The sequence below is a fragment of the Nicotiana tomentosiformis genome, chromosome 2, assembly GCF_000390325.3.
Source record: "Nicotiana tomentosiformis chromosome 2, ASM39032v3, whole genome shotgun sequence".
Classification (NCBI taxonomy): Eukaryota; Viridiplantae; Streptophyta; class Magnoliopsida; order Solanales; family Solanaceae; genus Nicotiana; species Nicotiana tomentosiformis.
This window is the reverse complement of record NC_090813.1, coordinates 58,017,062-58,027,821: the sequence shown is the minus strand read 5'-3', so window position 1 is coordinate 58,027,821 and position 10,760 is coordinate 58,017,062. Positions and strand designations below refer to the sequence as shown.

General features: G+C 35.7%; 1 long non-coding RNA gene across 1 annotated transcript; it reads left to right on the top strand.

Moving 5' to 3' along the window:
* Nucleotides 1-2,185: 2,185 nt before the first annotated feature.
* On the top strand, nucleotides 2,186-7,221 carry LOC104089003 (uncharacterized). Its single transcript, XR_684673.3, has 2 exons — nucleotides 2,186-4,013; nucleotides 4,112-7,221. It is a non-coding gene; the product is annotated as an uncharacterized lncRNA (long non-coding RNA).
* Nucleotides 7,222-10,760: the final 3,539 nt, after the last annotated feature.

Here is a 10,760-nt window from a genome sequence, read left to right as displayed (position 1 = left end):
CGATTGGTACCGATTATGTACATCGGACCAGGTTACCTCTGGATATTCAATTAAATTCTGCTTTAGCTGTCGTGATGCCACCGAACTTCGTTCGTTCAAACCTTGAGTAAAGGCTTGAACAACCCAATCATCAGTGACTGATGGTAGTTCCATGCGTTCCATCTGAAATCGAGATACGAATTCCCTCAACATTTCGTTGTCTTTTTGTTTCACCTTGAAGAGGTCCGATTTTCTAGTCGCGACCTTTATTGCTCCGGCATGTGCCTTTACGAAGGAGTCTGCAAGCATGGCGAAGGAATCGATGGAATTAGGCAGCAAATTGTGGTACCATATCATTGCTCCTTTCGACAAGGTTTCTCCAAATTTCTTTAGTAGAACAGATTCAAGCTCATCGTCTTCTAAGTCATTTCCCTTTATTGTGCATGTATAAGAAGTGACATGCTCATTAGGGTCAGTGATCCTGTTGTACTTAGGAATTTCTGGCATTCGGAATTTCTTTGGAATGAGTTTCGGTATCGCACTAGGAGGGAAAGGCTTCTGTACAAATTTCTTTGAATCCATACCTTTTAAAATCGGTGGTGCCCCCGGTATTTGGTCAACCCAAGAGTTATATGTCTCTACTTTCTTGTCATTTGCCTCGATTTTCTTTTCTCCCGATTCAATCCGTTTAGTGAGCTCCTCGAACATTTTCATAATGGCGGGGTCAGTCCCCAATTCGTTGACATTTGACCTTTCCGTCACAGGCTCGGTCCTTTGAATGACTTCTGGTTCGATCCTACTCGGTGTTCGGTGTTGATTTTGTAGTTGTGCTATAGCGGCCTGTTTATCCTGTAACATTTCAAATATCAATTGGAGGCTAACTCCACCATCTTCTCTGCTTTGTGTATCTCGACCACCTGATCGAACTTCCCTGTGTATACTACCTTCGGGCTCAACGCCCAAATTTGCATCTAGGGCGACATGTGAACCGACATCGACGGGATTTGCAATTGGTGCTCCCTCGAGGTCGGCCTAAGGCATCTCGATTCCTGGGGCGGCTATACTGTCGTTTTCCCCATGAAATCCAAGGTTGTTGTCACCATGCGTAGGTGTTACTTGTGAGTTTGACATGTTTGTCCTGAAAACAAATATTCTTACAAGAACAAGTATAAAGCAGTGTGTGTTGTTGAAATTAGTATTTAGCAATTACTATTATCCTTAGCCTCACGGTGGGCGCCAAACTGTTTACCCTTAAAATTGGATAACAATTAAACTTATATTGTGGATTTAAGGATACGTGATTTCACTTAATACCAATTGAAATATGTGAAGATTAATAATAGAATTGTACAATAAAGTAAATCAAACCAGAATTTGAGTAGAACTCAACCCTTGAGTTAGAGTATCCTCGAACTGATTGATGCAAGGACAATAAAAATACAATAAGCTGAAGAACAAAAATGCGAGCGAGAAAGAAAATTATATTGCTTTTGTATCATTTTTTGTCACAAAATAGTTAGAACTCCCCTTTATATAGTAGAGGAATTCTATAGATGGTACAATTCTAATTACAAAAGGAAATTCCATGATTAGCTAAACAACCGTTCTTGATTCGATTCGTTCCGAGATTTCCGCCGTGACCTTCGACCAGTCGCGGATATCTCGCTTTTCGGTTATTACGCTATCTTCGGTATTGCTCGATGCCTGTTTTGTTTGGTCTCGATTGTTGTCGGCCTCGATCTTAGCAGGTGTCTCGAATCCCGAGTTCGGTACCCTGTGATCGAACTTCGATACAACTTCTTGGTCTCGGTCAGCATAGAAAAATCGGGTATGCCCGATTTTAACCGTATACAATACACACTTATGCGGTTCAAGCATATCAAAGTACTTTAATAGCTAAACATCAAACATGTCAGTAATTGCCATTGTGTTAAACGAAATATTAAGAACTAAAATGAAATCAATCAATTATATCCCTTCACCGCTGTGATCATTTTTTCCCTTTTTTCTTTTTGAGATTAGCTGCCCTGACAGTGGTGGCAGCAGCAGCGGCGGCGACAACTCTTGCAGATGTCAGCATGCACAAACTAATCTGTCAATCCAAACACTACAACAAATCTGGCCTAAGGGCACACTAACATTTGACAAAGCTTAAAAAGTATTTCCAAAACTATATGTGGGAACACTTTGCAAGGGTGGCCTTTGCTGATAGCTTTTAGCAACACATTTTATAGCCACGCTTGCAAAGCGTTCTTTTTAAATTGAAAGACAACGCAACTTAAGTGTTGCCAAACATAAATTAATTGGCAACACTAATTCATTTATATTGTGACGCTTTTAAAGTGAGCTAAATTTGTAATTCTAAAAGCAAAAAGTGTGCGCTAATGAAATTCAATAAATTCCCCCACCCCACCCCTACCCCCACCCCCCGCGCCTTTAAAATTTCCCGTGAAACATTTCCCCTCATTTTCAAAGTGCAAAGATTTCCCTCCTAAAATCGAGACATCAGTTCATTAGGTTTTCCTTTTTGCACACCTCCACCGTAATCTCCATAGACATGCACTACCACCTCCTGTGCCGAATTTCCCTCGACCCTAAAATTTGCAGCGATGTTTCATTTTCTTTCTGAAATGTGCTCTTATATATGCCAATATTTGCTTCAATGAAATTCAACGAGAAAAAGAAAATCTCAATAGTATCAAAGTTCAAACACAGGGTTCATTCGGGTTTGTTTCATAGTATTAGTCTTATGTTTAAACTTACTTGTGTTCAGATCTTAAACATTTCTATACTAGCTTTGCATATTTGCAGAATTTCTTTGGGATTGACCATTGCATATTATCTGCTTGATGGAATGTTTGTCTGACCTATCCTTACTGCTAAAATCATTTTGGTTTTGAAGCCAATTAATAAAGTGAAATTTGTTGGATAAATAGTAAGAATTTGAAAGAATTAGTAGGAAGCATAAATTTAGTATCAAATATGGATGGAAAGAAAGAAATAATGAGTGTTTGAAAAGGAAGTGAAGCGTTAAGAAGGTATCTTATATGCTTATATATTTTCATAACTTGTTGGTTTGTACGTACAATACGATTTCAGGTCCACCATTGCTTCATTCCATAGTAAAACTTTTATTACGTCCTTTTGTTGTCAAATTACTTTCTTCAGTGCTTTGTATATTTTTGTTTTGCATTTGAAGCATTATAGTGTTACTTTCCAATTGTGGAGTTCAAAATGTTAGTCCAAGTTTTCTACTTAAGTTTGACATAAAGTTTTTGTAGCATAAACGTATAAATGCTTATGACTTGATGGAATACATTGAGGCTTGGTAGTCGAAACTAAAATGTTTTGCTATTTATAAGGTTTGATAATTAAAAGATATGCAAGAAGATATGGTATTTTTCTTATGAAGCTTTATGCATTATTGATATAAATATGAGATAGTGATGAATATACTTTAATTACAATGGGATTTGGTTTTCTCAATTGTAAAATGAGTTCAATCACTTAGTTATATGACGTTCTCTAGCCCATAAGGGGGAGGGATGACCTTCGCTTGTATTTTTGGAGGAGAATAACTTTTTACGTTTATACAATCTGGGCACAAATTCTTGTTCTGACATTCTATTGTCTAGTAGTTTATTCTTGTTCTCTCTCGCTACTTATTAATTGTATAGCTTTTGAAGCTAAGACAGAGGCTCTAGTTTGATATTGAATAAACTTGGCAATATCTGAGTTAGGTAGATCAATTTGGCATATCAAGTGACGCATACTATTTATTTTTGATGCTAGCACAGTATTTAGTTCTGATATTATTAAGACTTTCACTTTGTGATTGGAATATCAGATTCTAAAGATATTGTCCTACTTGTGACTGTATTGTGTTTTGCATCAATTCAGTTCTTGCTTACTTTAGTTTAGGTTATAATACATGTGGACACTGGAGTGAACAGAGGATTCTTCATGTTCTCAAATAAGATCAACATAGAGCAAAAGTGAGGAAGGCAAAGAAAAAGGATAAAGGTACTTCAGAGGTATGTTAAGGCATTATTCACTGGCATGTTTGGTAGGTAAAGCTGGGTAAACTGACTTTTTTGCTATTAACTTCCTTCTCTCCTTAAAATTATTGTAGGAGGATTAGTTGATAGCGAATATATATCGACAATTTTTAAGTATTGTCTCTGTACAAATTGGAGGGTTGATAGAATAGAAGTTGTACCTACGCTTTTAATTTCTTGCCAGATTCTAAGATATCAATGGTAGCTAAGTGATTATAGTCACTTGTAAGAGGTACTCACCTTTTGAAAAAGAAATCCACTAATCTAGTTTGTCCATCATTATATACCAATTAAACGAAAGGAAGCAACAGAATCATACTACTCTAGAGAGAATATAACTAGTTGTATGGATGCTAAGAAAACAAATGAGGAAGGCCAATAAAGCATGATTTTTTTCCATATGTTCTGTTACTCAAATCATTCGATTACATTTTCATCTCAGCACTGTAACATGTATAGATTTCCTCTACTTTTGTCATTTGTTTTAGTCGTGTATATGTATATCTCTTACTTATATGTGATAGTATTGTTCCGAGTTCCCAAGGGGCAAACTCTACCACATTGCTCTGAGTTTGCACTTGCATACTATGGATTTCTATCTAATTACTAATTTTATTTTGTAGGAAAGTTTTGTTGGGCAATTAAAAATAGTGCCAAAAGACTATTTGATCTATTAGAATTTAACGATGAAGACTTTAGACAATTACGATTTTTGTAATTCCTGATACTACAATAATACATTTGATTTTGTAAAGTTACAAGCATGAACCTTGAAATAATTTGCTTTGTTGTATTACACAAGATTTAATCTTTTTTGAAGTTCATTGCAACTATATACATTGGAATTATTCTTTTGTTATTTTTATATAATTGAGTGCTTGAGATCTTCGTATGTGATTATGGGATATATAAAAAATGTATTTTATTGAACACAAACGCATGGATTATAGAAATATATAAATCAAATTACTTCATAGCTTAGACACAATTGCCACACTTCAAATGTGTGGCCATAGGGATTGGAAAATTTGTGTCTTATATAGTAGCAAAAGCAGCGGTTTCAAGCGTGACTTAAAGAGTAACAAAGGCCACGTTTTTCATGTGTTGCTGTAGTACCGAAAAGTGTTACCATAGAGGGTACTTCAAGCGTGGCCTTTATTAATTTTTAGGCCACGTTTTTCAAGTGTAGCATCTAAAGCAGCACTTATAAAACCTTGTCTTAGAGGAAAGGTTACGCTCATATAGGCCACCCCTCAAAAAGCATTGTCTTAGGTCCCAAAATGCCACACTTTCGGTTAGTTTAAGCAAGGGCGAAGCTACGTGTAAGGGTGATCAACTGACCACCCTTCGCCGGAAAATTATACTCCATATAAGGTAAAATACTACTTGTTATTGATTAAAAATAGACTTTGAACACCCTTATATAGTCCACTGTCAAAGGTTTGAACACCCTTGTTGAATTTTCTGATTTCGCCACTGAGTATAAGCCACACTTTTCAACTGTGGTTAAAGACCTAAAATGTTATAGTGAAACTTCCGTGAACAGTGTGGACATGTGCTGAGAACTGGAAATCTGTTATGTTTTTTGGTTTTGGGTAGTTCCTTCCTTGGTTTTACCATTGCAGTGACCGCAAACAGATAGAGTATAATGTTGTGAGACATTAAATTTCGAATATCGCTAAGTACAAACCAGGAGGAGGAACTTACAGAAGTTTCTTAGCCCTTCCTTTTGAGATGTAGTGGTGGAGTTTCTCAACCCTTGTGACACGTATACCGAGTATTGCTCTATAAATTCACTGTTTGATCATTTATTTGAAAATTGTTAGGAATTTTATTTAGCTGTGTGGTCAACCTGCTTAATGCAATTTCGTTTTTGATGTGAAGGTGGAGTTATGATTTGGCATAAGTATGGAGTTTTAACTGGTTAAATTGTATGTATTAAAGTGCTTAGGGAGGTATAGTCTCGTTTATATCAAATATATCCTACCCATCCCGCAGCTTACATTACAACCAAATAAAGTCTTACTTGATCCTTGACTGAATGAGCTCAATTAATAGAGTAGTACATTACGGGCAAGCATATGGTACATCCTTTGTAGTACATGAATGTTATTTCTGAGAGTGAGCGAATTTTTCCTAACTTGAGTTCCTAATTGTTCTTAAACTTTATTGTGTGTGGAACTACTCTCTATTATTGTGTGAGGGCACTTGGTTCATGAAGGAAAGGTAATGTCACTGACGTCTATGTTAGAGTAAGTGAGCAGGTTGTGAAAAATGTGTGATGATGTTGAGTCAACTCTTGAGACGAGGATGTTACAGTATTGTGCTTAATCTGTTTGATTATTCTTGGAATGATGAGTTAGGAGAGTTGTTTAAAAAGGTCATGTCTATATGAAGTGTAGTTTGATTGCTCGAGGACAAACAATGGTTTAAGTGTGGGGTGTTGATGGTAGGCTATAATCCCGTATTTTAGTCGTTTATTGCACTATAATTCACTGCACTTTACTTGTGTTGAGCTTTAATTGGTAGTGTTTTGCACTTATTATGTGTTTTATGCCTTGTAGGAGTGATTCCGAGTTATGTAGATGTTGTGGAGCTAATTCGAGCTATTTCGAGCTTTGAAGTCTAAGTAGAAGCCCAAGCAATTAAGCTGGGATCACGTTTCGGGGGTCGAAAACCAAGTCTGGATGTCAAAAATTTGAAAAACTCATTTTTGGCCACAATTTGCACTACCGACCCCGCGGCATGCCTCGCGGGACGCTAGTGCAAAAAGTGGTCAGAAACAATATTTTGACTTCCCAATTCCGCTAAAAAGGGTAATTTCGTCTGGGGATTATTGGGGGATGGCTTAAATACACGAGAAAATATCATTTTCGAGACTTTTGATCGAATTTCGACCTAAGGAGGCCAAGGAGGCTAAGGAGGAGTTGGAAGAACACAAGCACAAGGATTTCATCATTCCTTCCTCACTCAAGATCCGGGTTTGGATTGAATTTATATTTTCCTATACTTTAGTTACATTTGTGAAGAACTTCTCCATGTCTATGGAGTAGATCCTTTTGGGTTTTGATGGATTTGGTATATTAATGATTGTTTGTGGATTATAACTCTATTTTTATGTATTTGAATTGTTTTTAGTAGATTTAATTGTTGCATCTATATTCACTTGTTCTTGTAATCGAAAGAGGCATAAGTTGTGATATCTTTGCATTATATTGTTGGTTGAGTTCATAGATTCTTCTAAGTAATCGAAAAAGGCTAGTTGAATCATTGATTAAATCTAGTTAGGAGAATAATCGAAAGAGGTTTTCCTAAAGACCGATCCACTACGCATTCTTGCATATCTTCACAGTGTTTAAATTGGTTCATCTCGTAAGGTTAAGACTTAATCGAGAGAGGAGTTTTTGCTGAACGTTTGAACTAATAATAGAGTGAATTCGAGAGACTCACCTAAACATTGAAAGTGAATTATCTAGAGTTAGATCCCGAACAATTATCTTGCACTTATTCTGTCAAAACCTTATCCACATCCACTAATAAGCTTAATTGCTTATTCCTAGTTTCGATAGTCACTAGTCAATAGCTGTAGATTTTAGATTCTTAGTTAAATTTTATTATTAATCTTATAAATCTCAATTGTTGATCCTCCTAGTGGCAATCAAGCTAGAAATTACGAGAGTATTGTTTAAATCTAATCCATGTGAATACGATATTATATTATACTATCTTTGACTAGCGAGCACAATTTAAGTGTGTATTTTACGCTCGTTAAATTTTGGTGTCGTTGCCGGGGATTGGAAATCAATAGTGTTTAAAATAGTTTGTAGTACTAATTGAGGAATTAGCTTCTAATCTTTTCTTTTATTTTTAGTTTTGTTTGGTGAACTTCTCTTCAAGATTTCTTTTGTTGAAGAAATCTTGAAGAGCATATTCTTGATATTTAACTCTAAAAGATGTGAAGATGGAATACAACCAGCCTGAGAAAATGGTAGAAGAGTTAGCAGCTAAATATTATCAGCGGTGTGGTATATATTTTAAATGCGGTAGAAATTATCTATGGGTTGATTGTCAAGTAGGTAGGTATTCTTCTTATGGTTCATCTTTTGAACACTCTCACTTTATCTCTAGTCCGTATAGGTATAAGGATTCATATGGACACAATTCTGACTCTGGTTGGGATGAATACCCTTATTATGACTGGAATGTAAGCGAAGTGAGACAATCACCTCAAGCGGAGAATATTAGTTTAGAAGATCTTATATATAAGTTCATTAATAAGGTGGAAGAGAGATTTACACACGATGATGAAGCTACTAACAACCTAACAATGCAAGTGAATCAACTAATAAGTACACTTTCAGAAAGGTCATTGCATTATGATAGTGAATATATGGAGGAGATTCCCTATGAGAATTAGCCTACCCGAGATGATGAACATCTACAAAGAGAGTTTTTCACTCTTCAAGAGGACTCTTTTTCAACTGAGATGATTGAAGATGAGGCTTTGGTTGATTGCGCATCAATAAAAGAAGAGTTCAAATCCCCATCCACCTATCCATATTTAAAAATTTTAGTAAAAGAGAATGAGCAACAAATGGTCTTGGACATACCAAAGGAATTTCTTCTTTATTTTCTTATTCTAACCTTGATCGTGTGGATTTTATTTTGGAGGATTTATAGGAATATGCAGGGATTGATCTTATGAATGAATGCAGAAACAAGTTGAGGATAATCCTACAAGAACAATTCACCGCTTAAAATGAGGCCAAGAAAAAAAGAAAAGAGCGGGTCTTACAAATATCCTTAAATGACTTTGGCCTGATGAGCTCTATAAAGAATCCCGAGGAGCGAAAACAAAAAATGAATTCAGAATTAGGGGTGGAGTTCACAAGTTCTCGCAAACGAAAAAAGTCCAGGGGAGTTTCCTTTACCTTTTGCTTTTTATTTGTATATCATGGGGAAATGCCACAATTTAAAGTGTGGGGTGGGATGTAAATATGTAAATAACTATTTGTTTTCGTTTCTTGTGTGTGTTTTCGTTTCTTTTGATTGAAATTTTTAAAGTCGAAGAAAAAAAATATTTTCTTTAGGTAGTATAATAATTCCCCCATTGGTTTTTCTTTGTATCGCGGTTCTTTTTCAAGGATTTTGTTTGAACCGGTATAGTTAGTTTTATTTTTTTAGGAGTAGGAGATCTTGTGTTGTGATTTTAATTGAAAGCAATATCTCTTGACTTTATTATACCTTGAGAATAGTAATTCTTTAGTTGTGACACTTATACTCAGTTATTTACTCTTGTATAAGTACCTTAAATTGTATGATCTTAACTTTGCTTAACTGCTTTGACTAGAGTGTCTCGATGAGTCTGATCCTGAGTGAGTTATGCGCCATATGTGTGTGAGGTTTCGTGTATTCTGTGCATTACATTTGATGTCTAGAACTTGTCCCGTATGTTTGCAAAGCGAAATAATAGTTTTATTCAGTCTTGGAAGTGATATAGGCGTTTCTTTGTTGAGCCAGTTATATGTTGTTATCCACCTAATTGTTATGTATCCTAGTTGACCCCTTTAAGACTGTAATCCTATTTCTTTGGCAACCACATTACAAGTCTTACCCAATTGTTTGAATTGACCATCTATTTGAACCTTCTTACCTCTCACGAGCACTTGAAATTGTTATGAACTTTGTAAAAGTTAAAGTGTGGGGTGTTGGTTTGGCTTTTGAGTGGAACTATTGAAATAAGGAGAAATGTGCACTGTTTTGAAAAAAATAAAAATAAGAGCCACTTGAATTGAAAAAGAAAATGAAAAAAATAGTTGGATGGTTGCGAAAAAACGATTCCTTGATAGTGGCATTTCTTGATATAATTGTGCGTAAAGAAGTAGGGAGTTGACATATTTTGACGTGAAGGTGGACTTATAGTTTGACATAAGTATGGAGTTTTAATTGATTAAATTGTATGTATTAAAGTGCTTAGCGAGGTGTAGTCACGTTTATCAAATATATCCTACCCATCCCGCATCTTATATTACAATCAAATAAAGTCCTACTTGATCCTTGACTGAATGAGCTCAATTAGTAGAGTAGTACATTACGGGCAAGCTTATGGTACATCTTTTGTGGCACATGAATGTTGTTTCTAAGAGTGAGTGAATTCTTCCTATCTTGAGTTCCTAATTGTTCTTAAACTTTATTGTGTGTGGAACTACTCTCTATTGTTGTGTGAGGGCACTTGATTCATGAAAGAAAGGTAATGTCGTTGACCTATGTGTTAGAGTAAGTGAACAAGTTGTGAAAAATATTATTGAGTCAACATTTGAGGTGAGGATGTTACGGTATTGTGCTTAATCTATTTGATTATTCTTCGAATGATGAGTTAGGAGATTTATTTAAAAAGGTTGTGTCTATGTAAAATGTAGTTTGATTGCTCGAGGCCAAGCAATGGTTTAAGTGTGGGGGTATTGATGGTAGGCTATAAACTCGTGTTTTAGTCGCTTATTACACTCTAATTCACTGTATTTTACTTGTGTTGAGCTTTAATTGGTAGTGTTTTTGCACTTATTGTGTGTTATATGCCTTGTAGGAGTGATTCCATGTTATGTAGATATTGTGGAGTTAATTCGAGCTATTTGGAGCTTTGAAGTCTAAGTAGAAGCCCAAGCAATTAAGTCGGGATCATGTCCGGGGGTCGAAAACCAAGTCTAGATGTCAAAAATTTGAAAT